The following is a 13,420-nucleotide window of genomic DNA, read 5'->3' on the forward strand; positions in this document are numbered from 1 at the left end:
CACTGTAAATACACTGCCCAACACTCAGTGTAAGAAGCATAACATTATTTTTCTGAATCAAATTAAGCCTGATTTGGGGTCTCTCCCTTGCTGTGGTTGGTGAGAAATGTCTTATGTGAGAAGACACTGTGCCTGACTCCCCAAGGCAGTATGGGAACCGTGGAAGCTTATGTACTACATGGAAAATAGAGATGAGGGGTAGGCATGGAGGGAGGGCTGTCCTGAGCCCTACGTGTTCAGTGGTTCCTCTTTCAGGTTGTAGCTGTCCCTGGTCCTCTGCTTCTGTCAGGCATACGGATTCCCCTTGTAGGAGTCCTCCCTGCTCACATGGGCTCGGCCACAGAGAACCTCAGCCCCGCTCTCTACGGGGGCCATTTTCATTAGTGCTCAGCTCCCTCCATATCATGTGGCCACTCCCCCATTCTCAGCACTGCAGAGCTTGGGCCTTGACTATTTGAGAAAAGATATTTTAACATGTGTTAAAACAGTAAGGAAGACTTTATTCAAGACTATTGCGATAGGGAAGAGAGACGGAATTCAACTCCAAATACAGCAAAGACAGTTGGGACGTACAGCCAGAGTGAGGGGCTCAGTAGATGGACAGTTACCAATGGAGATATCAGGGGTAGGGGGATTCTTGCTAAACTGGCTTGACAGGATTCTTACTAAGGGTAGACCATGGATGGGCCCGATGATGAGGCCTAGACAAGAAGAGGGCTCAGAGGAGCTGGACTGAAGTTTGGTCAAGGAGGAACTCTGTTGCCACCTAACACATTAGCCCCAGTGTTGGGAATTCAGCCTCTCAGTCCCAGAACAGCCCATTTCCATACCTCATCTCTAGGGGCCAGCTTCTTCTTCCTCTCCTTTTGTTCCATCTGGCATAATGGCCCTCATTGGATCTAAGCCTCAAATGCTATTTACTTTCACCCCAGGAAGTCTGGGTGTCCTATGGAGCACATGCCTTTAGAATCACAATCCTGTCTCTTTCTCCTGGGATGAGAGTCGGGGAGCAAGAACTTTCCTATAGGAAACCAACCAAAACAAAACCAGAACATGAATGCCTTACACCAGTCGGTTGCCTTTCCCACCTTGCTCCCTTGCCCATATTGTCCTGCTCTTTCTTTGTGTCTGCCCTGAATTGTGTTTCCTGGGAAGCTTCTTCTAAACACGACAGAACTTAGGATAAAGTTGGGGGATGATATACTTTCCAGGCTTCCTAAGGACTATGTGGTTTGGGCAAGGGGCAGACTTCCCAGCTGTCTCTACAAAGTCTTCTTCATCCTGACCATAGTTTTTCTAGACCCAGTATTCTTCCTCTAGTTTAGCGTTTCTCAGTCTCAGTGCTACGGACATTTTGGGCTGGATAATTCTTTTTTTTTTTTTTTAAGTTTATTTATTGAGGGGCAGGAAGGGCAGAGAGAGAAGGGGACAGAGAACCCCAAGCAGGGCTCAAACCCACGAATTATGAGATCATGACCCGAGCCGAAATCAAGAGTCAGACACTTAACTGCCTGAGCCACTCAGGTGCCCCAGGACTGGATAATTCTTTATTGTAGAAAGATATGTTGTGTCTTGGTAGGGTATTCAGTGGCATCCTTGCCCTCTACTCACTAAGCCAGCAGCACACCCCAGCCCCAATTGTATGACAACAAAAAAATGTCTCAGGAACTTTGCCAAATGACCCCTGGGGGGCAGAATAGCCCTTGGTTGAGAACCACTGATTTAGTTACAAAAGCTTCTTGACCTGGGATTAAAGAGATCCATAAACTTGAGCAACAACAACAACAAATCACACATTTATTTTTATGGATCTTTAACTAAAAGTCAGTATATTCTGTAATTCCAAATACAGGTAAAACAAAACAATAGAATCCAGTATTTTATATTAGCAGTTTCTGTGACTTTGTTGCATTGTGAAAAACTGTTATTTTCATATCATGTGACAGTTGTTTCAGCTTTTTGGGGGAGAAAAATCTACGTTTATCACTACTTCAAAGACATGAAACTTTTAGAACTGCCACTAGATCTTTTCATTTTACTAAATAAAAAAAAGACATATTACTTAAGGCACACGTGTCTTTAAAATATTTTGATACCTTTTTTCAAGATGATTACTTACCTTATTCTCTATATTTTTGTTTTATGCATTTAAGGGCCTTATTCTGAGAAGGGGTATATAAAGGCTTCACCAGATTTCCAAAGTGATCTGTAACATGAAAAAAATTAAGAACCTCCATGTTGAACAGAACTTCTGAATCTGGAAAGGTCTTTGTTGGACTACACCAATGAACAGCTGCTTATTGTGGTATTAACAGAAACCCCTTGAGGATTTAGTGTGGCCAATGCTGATTCTCCAATGGAAGATCCATCCAGGCCCTTTCCATCCTCAGAGCCATCTCTGTGGCTGGTCCCCATTGCCGGGGATGGTCCTCAGTTCTGGTTTGCACGGCCTCTCTTTCACCCACCTTCTGCCCCCATGGTGAGTGTGATGCGGGTGCAATGAGTCTGACCCCACGTTTGGCAGCAGAGAGGGAGGCTGGATGATAATCAGACCCTCCAACCTGCATGGAGTCCAACCCCAGATGGGTATTCCTGGCTCTCTTCTCCTCCGGAGCTCCCACACCTAGCTAGCTGGAGGGAGAGAAGGGGATGAGTCAAGTCTCGCGGGATGCCAGGGTGGCTCCATTCCACTTCCAAAACAAGAAGGCAGAAAAAAAAAAAAGCCAAATTCAGATAAACATTTTTGACCATCACCCCTGGTAGGGAGGTGCTACTGGCATCTAGTGACTAGGGACCAATGATGTTGGGAAACATCCTATAATACACAGCACATTCCCTCACAAGGGAAGAATTATCCAGCCCCAGGTCAATAGTGCTGAGGTTGAATCAGGTATTATTGGACCATATGACTGTTAAGTCGAGGGGTGCAGAAATTCACCCTGTGATTATAGTTCCAGCTCCTTTTCTTGGTCCTTAGGCTGCCTCCTCTTCCTTCCCACTCCATCCTCAGATGAAAAGTGGCTGCTGTAGCCACATACCTCACCTTGACACTTCATATCATCCAAAGGGAGAAGACATCTTTGTCCCAGCATTCGTACCAGAGTCCTGATATTCTCTCTTACTGGATCAGAGCCACATACTTCCTTGAACAAATCTCGGCAGGCTCGGGTATGGAATGCTTTGATTGGCTTAGCCTTGGTCACATGTTCTCACAGGAGCCAAGGATGGAACCCATTTACCCACAACCACTTGGAAATAGAAATGGTGAGCTCTAGAGAGGCAGGGAAGGGAGGGTAGTAACAGATGCTGGAATGATAATCAACAAATATGCACTGCTCTACTCTTCCTAATTCCTCTTGCTTTCTGGCCCTTTAGCATGTGATCTGCTATCTTTTCTAGTAACCAGTTGGAGGCATTCAACTATGATCCATGCTTCTTTAATGCAGATTAGCTCAAACATAATTAGTAAATTGGGGAATTTTTCTGTGTTAAGGTCCAGTTTTCTCCAGCACCTGAACGTTTTGGAAGTGATCTGGAGTAAGCTTTCTCACAATTAAAGAGAGAGCTTTAGCAATATATGAGGCTCTTAAGTAGAAGCTGAGGGGAACCTGGGTGGCTCAGTCAGTTAAGCATCAGACTCTTAATTTTGGCTCAGGTCATGATCTCACGGTTCACAAGATTGAGCCCCATTTGGGGCTCTGAGCTGGGCTGGAGCCTGCTTAAGATTCTCATTTTCTCTCTCTCAAAAGAAGAAGAAGGAGAAGGAGAAGGAGAAGGAGAAGGAGGAAGAGGGGGAAGGGAGGCAAGGGAGAAGAGGAGGGGGAAAGGGGGAGAGGGGAAGTAGAAAGGGGAAAGGGGGAGGGAGAGTGTGCACATAATCAAGAAATGTCATGGACCACTGTACTCCCTTAACTGATTAAACCCCTTTAAAAATTTCTGGGCCAGGCAGAAACCTTGGAGTTGGCTTTTGGACAAGACTCCACCTCTTCCCCAGGTGGCCAGCCTCCTGAATAAAGCTCATATTCCTTTCTAATAAAAAACCTGTCTCTTGAGTATTGCCCTTTCCAGCTGTGGGCCTCTGAACCTGGGTTTCAGTAACATTTCCACACAATGGTGGATTGTTTTTCTTCTGGTTGTATTGTCTAACCTCAGGTAGTTATCAGTTCTTTTTGGTAGAGATCTCACCTTTTCCAGAAAAATTTGACGTACACATGATTTTCTATATCTCCCTTTCCCTACTTACGTAGAGAAAAATACATCACGTTAAAGACTGACACCATATTAATAGAAAAAAAGATGCCTGAATAAGTCCGTAGAAAAATATAAATTCACATAGATAGATAAATGTTTAATAGAGGCAGTAGAGTATCCTTGCGTCTATAGCAAGGATGGACATTTCGCCACTCTACTGCCAGATGCAGGCAACCTGTAGCTAATTTACTTCCTCTGTAACTATCCTATTTTCCTCATGTTTTCCCACTTGCCAATGCTGGGAAAATCCAATTTAGCTTAATCTCGTAATTTCTGCCCAGGACAAAAAAATGAAAACATTCTTCATAAGTAAATAGGGTAGTCATTCAGATTTTGCCTTTCCATCCCTCTGTTTCTGCCAAGGTAGTATCTGGGTATAGAAGGGAGAGGGGTGACTTTATCCAGGGGCGATATTCAAAATATTTAACAACTGATTTGGCACAGGCACAGACCAATCAAAAGCTGACTGGCAGTAATCAGTCCAACCCTTCCAATGCAGACTGTGACCATCAGCCCCTGCAAGGTGACCTTGAAGTGGTGACGTGACTGGGAGGGCTGCTTGGATTGGAACAGGGTCCCTGGCACCTCTGGTCTCAACAGTATTTCTTATCAACCTACTTGGCTGGCTCACCCTGCTGGCATTTGCAGACCAAGTTGGTGGCTGTGTGGGTTGGTCTCTCCCGACTTGATCAGGGCACAGAAGCCCTTCCTGGCTGACTCGACCTCACCCCAGGGCTTTCTGGCACTGTAGGCTCCACCATAGCTTCCACTTGCCCTTGGGCTGGGCTGCTGGTGCAGCCGGTCATCCAGCTTCTCATATGGCGGGCGCCATGACAGCATTTCCGGGGCTTGATTCAGCTTCTTCCCGCTCCCAACTCGAGCACATATGGAAACTTCTGAGTCCCAGACATATCATAAGGGGACTGAGCATAGCTCAGAAAATGTTCTTCACTTCTTCAGTGTTCTTCTATCTCCGTTCTTCTCAAACTTTAATGTACATACAGTCGCCTGCAGACTTTGTTAAAATGCAGATTCTGATTCAGTAGGTCCTAAGTGGGACCTTACATTCTGCATTTTTAAAGCTCCCAGCTGATGTCAAAGGTGCAGGTCCTTGGAGATATCCTTCCTCCCAGGTGACTTTTGCATCCCCATACCCAGCAGGCTAACAGGATTCAGAGAGAAGGAAATTGACTTGTGGGTAAGTACAGGTATTTTGAAAATATCCCCATGACATGCGGCAAGAGACAACTTCATAGTTGATGCTGTGGGTTAATCTTCCAAAAGGCAGCTACAATCCTTTGTTCTTCTTTTTATGCAAAGTTGAAATACTCAGCTTTCAAGGCTCGCTTGCAGCAAGCGTGCGTACGCAGAAAATTTCACATAATGAAATGCAGCCAGAAGCACCTGAGGGGAGCTTCCCTTCCCAAATAAAAAGCTGAGACTCACCAGAAAGAGAACTCTTTTTCCTCTTCCCTGTTGGAGCGTGGCTTTGAGACCTGAGGGAAACAGACACGAAGAGGAGGGCCCATAGATAGGGTTGCTGGATAAAATATAGGCTGTCCAGTTAAGTTTAAATTTCCGGTAAGCAACAAATAAGTTTTTAGAGTTAAGTGCTGTGGTCACCGCTCCTGTGGTCGTCAGCCCCAGAAGTGGATGGAGACCCATCCCAAATTTGGCTCAGAGGTTGAGACTGTTGACACCAAATACATAGCAAGAAGGTACGAAAGGTTTATGACTCACAAAATGAGGGTTTCTGCAGACATCTGCTGGGCATATCCCCAGGGGATCCAGATGGGGCGACTGCCTTGGAGTTTCGTGGTGATGAGGGGTAGGGCTGAGATGAGGGGGCTGCGGGTGCGGAGTTTGAACTCCCAGCTGGTACCAGGGAGGGAGCAGACAGCCTTTCTTATCAGCTTGCTCAGGTGTGGGGCAGAAAGGACCTTGAAAGCTGTTGGCAAGCATCAAACTTGGAGTTAGATTGTTGCAGTGAGTATTTCCAAATATTGCATGCGACGTACTTATACTAAATGTATTTGTCAGAAATTCAAATTTAACTGCTTGTCTTGTATTTTTGTTGTTGCTGTTAAATCTGGCGGGCCTCTCCGAGGAGCAGAAAGAATGGCCTGGGTCCCTCCTAGGATTGTGGGGCTACTGCTCCAACTTGGAATGGCCCACTTCCAGACTGCTTGTTATATGACACGAATGAGCCCCCATTTATTTAAGCCACTATTAGCTGTTCAATGACTTGAAGCCAAGCCCGGTCCTAAATGATGCTGACTCTTCTGTTGGCAGCTATTGAACTATGTACTTCTCCTTAGGTACGGATTATGTAACTTATTGCAAAGATTGTTGAAACCTGTCTAAGGAATTGAAAATAACCATAGAATATGCAGATGTTATATTTCAGCACTCAAAAAAAACAAACAAACAAACAAACAACAAAACAACTGTGAAATTGGGATGTGACTTCTAATAGGTGGGGCCTTAGATTTAGATCTAGGTGGTGCTCAGCCCTGGCTGCATATTAAAGTCATCTGGGGAGCTTTTAACAAACACTGCTGCCTCTATCCACCCTCAGAAGTTTTATTTAATTGGTCTGGGGCTGCGCCCAGGCATGATAATTTTAAAAAGCTCCCTCAGTGAATGTAATGTGCAACCAGGGCCAAAAATCATTGCAACGGATAAAATACTTCATGTATGTGTAGACACGTTCAGTCTGCATCAAGGCTTCTTATGAAGTTTTTTAAAAGTTGGAACAAAGATGTCCCCTCAATGCCTGATGACTAAGCTGTCCCCTTGCTAACTTGACAAATGCTTTAGCTAACCTGCCCGCCAGCCATCAGAATAGCTATGCTATTCATAGCTAAGGAGAGTGGAGGAAATACAGTGCCTTTTTACAAGGAGCCAGAAACCCAAGGCAGGGAGCTCGGTAGCATCTCCTCGCTTGATTTCAACCCTAGCGGGTCGCTGGAGAAGAATTTAAAAGGTGCCAGAAACGGGTGGGATTCTCCTCTGTACATCTCCCTGAAGGGGGCCACCCTACATGCTGAATTCCATGAAACCCCAGGAAAGAGCCAGAGGTTCGAAAGTTTAAAAAAAAATTTTTTTTAACCTTTATTCATTTTTGAGACAGAGAGAGACAGAGCATGAACGGGGGAGGGTCAGAGAGAGGGAGACATAGAATCGGAAACAGGCTCCAGGCTCCGAGCCGTCAGCACAGAGCCCGACGCGGGGCTCGAACTCACGGAACCGTGAGATCACGACCTGAGCCGAAGTCGGCCGCTTAACCGACTGAGCCACCCAGGTGCCCCTCGAATATTTTAAAAAGGAGTTTGTTGTTTGTTGTGGAGCCTGCTCCTTAAATGGCGGAGATGAGAGTCAGCTGAGCTTACCTCTGACTTTGAAGCAAGCCTGGCTTTCTTGTCTGCTTGGTAGCAAAATTGAACGTGTTTCTGCATGGCTACAGATATTAGATCTCATCCTTGATGTCTCATTCACCATTCTGGAGTTATGGCCTTTCAGAGACATTGGACTCTAGTTAATCTCATTCTGCTGGACTGTAAATCGTCCCGATGTTATGAAAATAGATCATGTGCTCATATTGTGGTACCTGCTTCAGCCAGCCCCAGCTACTCCGCACTGTGCGGGCAAAACAAGCGTAACACTTGATCCTGTTTGACCAGTTCCTCCAAGCTTTTTATTTTTCCTTTTGCTTCGGGCTAATCTTCAATCAGCAGGCACCTCCCCATAAGGGGACCTGCGCTGTGTGACTTAAATTGCATTGAATTCCTTAAGTCTGTCTGATTCTAAACCAGTTTGGTTCTCACAGTAAGACAACATCATGGTGCCGTTGATGTTGACTCTCCTTTCTGCCTGTGTAAACTTAACCCGGCAGCTTCCCTTTGCTGAGTCTGTCTCAGCTTTCTGGAAAGATTGAATCGCCGCATTACAAAGTCTCCACACTATGATCCTGAAAGCAGTCTCTCCAAACTGGTGGACAGACTTGCCCTTTTTTTCTGTGCATGCAAGACTACTCAGAAGGAATTAAGTTCAAGTAAGGTGACAGGGGTAAATAAAACCCAATTCTACCAATAGGAATTTTTCTGTCTCCTCTAAGGCTTGCCCATTATAACCCAGCTTTATAGTTTCATGAGTTAAGGAGAAGAGTAATCTCTTTTATTCCAATGTCTTTTATTTAAAACTCTTGCAGTGATACGATGAGATGTTAGTGGTAAAAACAAAGGCAAAAGTTAATTGATAGAGGGAGAGACTTTCTGAGTCAGAGGGCTATTTTGCCCATTCCTGGTCTAGGAAACAATCTGTTTTATTGAGCTTAGACTGTGGATGTCTTTGAGTGTACTATCCGGACGTTTGTTAAGTACACTTAACTCTAGGAGGAGCCGCATGTCATTGCCCCGAATCTCTTCTAGGGGAGATCCAGAGGCTTTCTCCATTGGGACGAATTTGCTTTCTATGGTCCGTGAGTCCCTGGAGAAGGCATTTGCAAAGCAGTCCACGAGCTTTGGGGCCGGGATGAGTTGATGGCTGTTTAGTGGCAGCCAGGAATTACGGACTGGATCACGGAAGGCAGAAAATGGAAGGGGATTCTGGGAACAGGGTGTTCAGACCATGGCTCCTTTATCTATACTACCAACTCTATCTGCTTCCTCGCCGCCTCCCCCAAGTAGTTCCTGGGGCTTATTCAGGACTGAGTGGGAGGGAGGTCCACATGGTCTTATGAGTGTCCCAGTACAGGAAACTGGTGTCAGGACTCGTCTTCTGAGGGCCAAAAAAGCTCTTGAGGCTGGTAGAGCTTGGCCTGCAAAAATTCTACTCTCTTCTCAGCCACAGGGGATGTTCTACATAAAAAGAAACTAAAATGCCTTCCAACTCAAAGATTTTCTCCTGTACCGATGGCATTTATAGAGATTCAGTTTTCCCTCCAGAAGAAGGGTTTGTCATGATTTGTAACTGAAGGGGTGAAAGGGTGGCTCAGGCAGTCAGCTCCCTCAAAAGGCTTTTTTGGTGTTTTTTTTTTGTTTTTTGTTTTTTTTGTTTTTTTGGCAACCAATCAAAGCTTTCAGTTGGGAAAAATATGTTGCTCATTGTTATAAATGAAATTTAATCCTCTTTGTAACCTATGCTTACCTCTTAGAGGCTTCCTGCATACGGCAGCCAGGAGGCTGAAATGTTTAAGCACAGACACAGCTTGCTGTGAAAAATGGGTTCTGCTTCTATACATGGCATACTCCACCAAGCCCTCCTTAGGATCTCTTACAGTCAGTGGATTGAGTACTTTGAGGTGTTGGTAACCATGTGATTTAAGGAATTGCGTATTGTTTCTTTGTTTATACAATGGCGGGGAAGGGGGGGGGGCAGGGGATACTGTAAAAAGAGGCCTTTTATATCCTAGACAATTCATTTCCATAGAAACAACTGAGAGAGTTGTCCTCAAACATGAGTTCAAATCCAAACAGGGCAAATTGATAAAGTCATAGTGATGTGGTCAATGCATGTAAAAATATTTTTGTAAGTAAACTCTATCCCAAACCTGGGGCTCAAACTCATGATGCAGGGATCAAGAGTTACTTGCTCTTTGGACTGAGCCAGCCAGACACCCCCGTGAAGCGAAGATTTAGTCCTACAGGGGCCAGAAGGAAATTTGCTCAGGGTTTGTAAATGCAACTTGTAGTGTAACGCAATGGTACCAAATATTTTTATAATGCTTTCTCCCTCTTCCTCTGTTTCTTTAATTTGCTGAGTTTGCAAATGTGAACTTAATATAATGCAATGCTACTAAGTATTTTTAAAATGCTTTCTCCTTTTAAATTGCTGACCTGAGCAATTTCATTATACTGACTGCTTTGTACTCCTATCTTGTTCAATACAGTTATTGAAAGATAAGACAGTTTCTCCTACCTTTGGTTCAGGTGTCAAATCAATTATACAGGAAATGGTTTTATGGAGAGCCTTCTAAAAAACAGACTTCAATTTCAAGGAAAATGAGAAAGCAAAGTTAACCTAAGTGCAGATTTTTCTTTTAACCTCAAAACTTGGAAAAAAAAAAAAAAAAGTCTCAAATCTAAATGGGGGTATTTTTGCCATTAACATACACTTAACTTCAATTAACTACAAATTGAAGTCTAACAAACATAATTAAAATGCATTTTATTTCAAATGAAAAATATACAGAAACATTAACATTTGTAAACTTTCTGAAATGAACAGTACGTATAAACATTTGAAAAATAGAAAATTTCAGGGCTATAGAGTTTATTCAAAATATTTGACAACATTTCATATATATTCAGACAAATTACTTTTCCACAAAATTTTGTTAGAATGTGAGCAGTGCACTTAGTTCAGTTTTAGTGGCTCTAAGAAAAAATATTTTTGTTGGAATAATTTTGTATTGGTGTTGAGATAGTATAATGATGGAATTCATTTTCATTTGGATTATGTAGAACAAGATAATGTGACACAAATTAAGAAAAGTTGAAGAATGTATGAGAATTGGCAATGAATGGTACTTAACTATCTGGTAATACGACTCCAACAATCAAAATGTTGATTCAGAGAGAACTAAATTCTATTAAATGCCTCATACATCAGGCACAATGCAGAGTGCTTTCCAAGTATTTCATTTAATACTCTTAAAAAACAAAGGCATTAATTTAATTTTATGCTGCTAAATCTAAAGGGTCCTATGAACATTCTGCAATCTGAACTAAAAGTCACTAACCATTGCCTAAGAATAAAATTAGGAGTCAAAAAATAAAATGAAACTATTACATTTTCAGAATTATGGAAAGCTTTCGATTTGGCTGCATGAAGACAGCTCTGTAATCCTTAATGACCCATGTGCCAATAGTTATATAATTAATCTTAAGATATCTATGTGAGATAAAGTATAAATATGAAGATATATACATACATGAAACTACCAGTCAAGACTAACATAGTCTGAATATAGGCTTCCAGCATTTTATTCCTTCTTAGACAATATCTTCCTATTTGGGAAAAATTATTCTTAGTTTTAGATTGGCAATAACATTTTAGTTTTTTGATGCAAGTGCCCACCAGGGATTATTTAAGAGTTTTTAAAATATTTCAATGGTTCTCAACACACTTCAACTTATTAAATCTTTCTCAGCCTTTCTCCTGGGTATATGTGCAATACCAGTTCATTTTCCAATCCAAGATCCACGTGAGTTCTTGCGTTCCAAAAATCTTTAGCCTGGGCACAATACACCAAGGGCAAAGCTTTGTAACAGGTGGCATTAAGAAATACCTGACACTGAATTTCACTAGAGCAGAGAACCACCATAGCCTCGGGGTGGATGTCTTTCATTTCCTCACTAAGAAAGTGTCCTAGAGAAACCAATACAGTTTTTCAACAGGGGGGAAAAAACTTTAAAAGAATTTTTACAATTTTTAAACACGACCTTTTCAGAAAATACTTTTCCTGCGAACTTCTGTTCATAGCTTATACATCTGATCTACATTTAAAGTGAAACAGCAATCAACAGAGTAAACACGTACTTGATCTGAGGTATCAACCCATGTGTCTTCCATGGATTATCAGTTTTCAAAAATCAGAACGCACTGAGTTGCACTCAACACTGAAAAGTGCTGAAGAGAAGGTGACGGCCCTTTACAACTTCGCAGTCCTCTCTGGACATTCCTGGGAACATTAGTCATAGCTAATAGAACTGGGAAATGCTGAAGTCCGTCTAATAGAATTCTAAATAATAGAACTTATCATTATGACCCAGAGTAGACTTGACCTAGATTACGAACAAATGAAACATTCTGTTGGAACAGAAAAATCCAATCAACCTGAAGGGTTTTTGTTCTTTTTTTTCCCCCCTCTAATATCGTAACTTTTTAGTTAGGATTTTTGTTTTGTTTTGGATGGAAATAAGTTTAGTCTAGAAATAGGTAATTTCTTTCCCATGAAATCAATGAGTGATAAGATACCTGTCCATATACATTAAAGGCTACCAAAAATGTTGTTCCTGCTGTGTGCTTAGAGACAGGAAAATTGGGTGTAAGTTTTAATAAGCAAAAGGTATTTTCCTGTAGTAGTCCCTGAGGTCTTAATATTTTGTTTTCTAGGAAGTTAACTTCCTTTCCTAGTCTCCCAAAACACTTGTCAACAAAATGTATGGAAAACATGATCAGGATGAAATTCAACAGAAAAAGACAGTCTGCCACTTATTGTGGTAGGATATGTATATTTTTGTAAAGATTAGTAACTAATTATAATTTTCTTGATAAGGATGAAAGTGCCAAATTTCAAGGGAATAATTACGATAACTCATTCAGGTTTTTACAAAGATTTTTCTAGTTGTTTCCAAAAGCCTACCCTTTGGGAATCAGACAGTTGAGAAAAACCTAAGTGTACAATATAATATTAAAATAATGTGCCAATTCACATTTATAGACTTTACAAAAGTCTCTATGTCAACAGGGAAAATGACCTTTGGGATAATAGTAAGAGAAAGGGACAACATGAATATAAGGAACTCCAAAGCTTAAATCATTTGGTCTTCTCCAAAAACTCAATTTTGTCTCACGTTGTTCAGGTTTGAGTTAAAAGAACCCTTGAAACGAATCGTTTGCATTTGTTTTTGTGAAAAGAGAAAACACTGTTTCACTTAAGTATTTCTCTCCTTCCTCTATTCTCCCCTTTTGAATTGGTAGTAAGTTTTTATGATCTGCTAATAAATTACAATTCATAAGCTCTTCACGGACTGTGTCTTGTGCATTCTAACCCACCAAGGAGCGGATTTCCAAAGCAGGCCTATTTTTTCTTCCGCATTCCCCTCTTCATCTAGTTTAGAAAGAAAGAAGGTATGGAAGGGGCGGGGGGAGCATCAGTGATCTCGCGTCTCAGTTTTAATAATTTGAAACGATGACTCATCAGAGAATGATGGCTGATGTTCTGCTTATGAGCACATAGCTAAGTTTATCTATGAATTACTACGAACAGCAGCCAAAGAAATGAAGAGCCACCTGGCACAGCCAAATATATTGCGACCAGAAGAGTAACTCAGAGATCCATGTAACTCTTGAACTTCTTTTGTGCTCAGGGAATGTTTCAAGTTTGTAGAAATGAAAAACACTGGAAGTCCTCTGGAGGAGGATCCAAACCTTGGTTTTCAAA

This window comes from Panthera tigris, chromosome B1 (assembly GCF_018350195.1).
Source record: "Panthera tigris isolate Pti1 chromosome B1, P.tigris_Pti1_mat1.1, whole genome shotgun sequence".
Taxonomy (NCBI): Eukaryota; Metazoa; Chordata; class Mammalia; order Carnivora; family Felidae; genus Panthera; species Panthera tigris.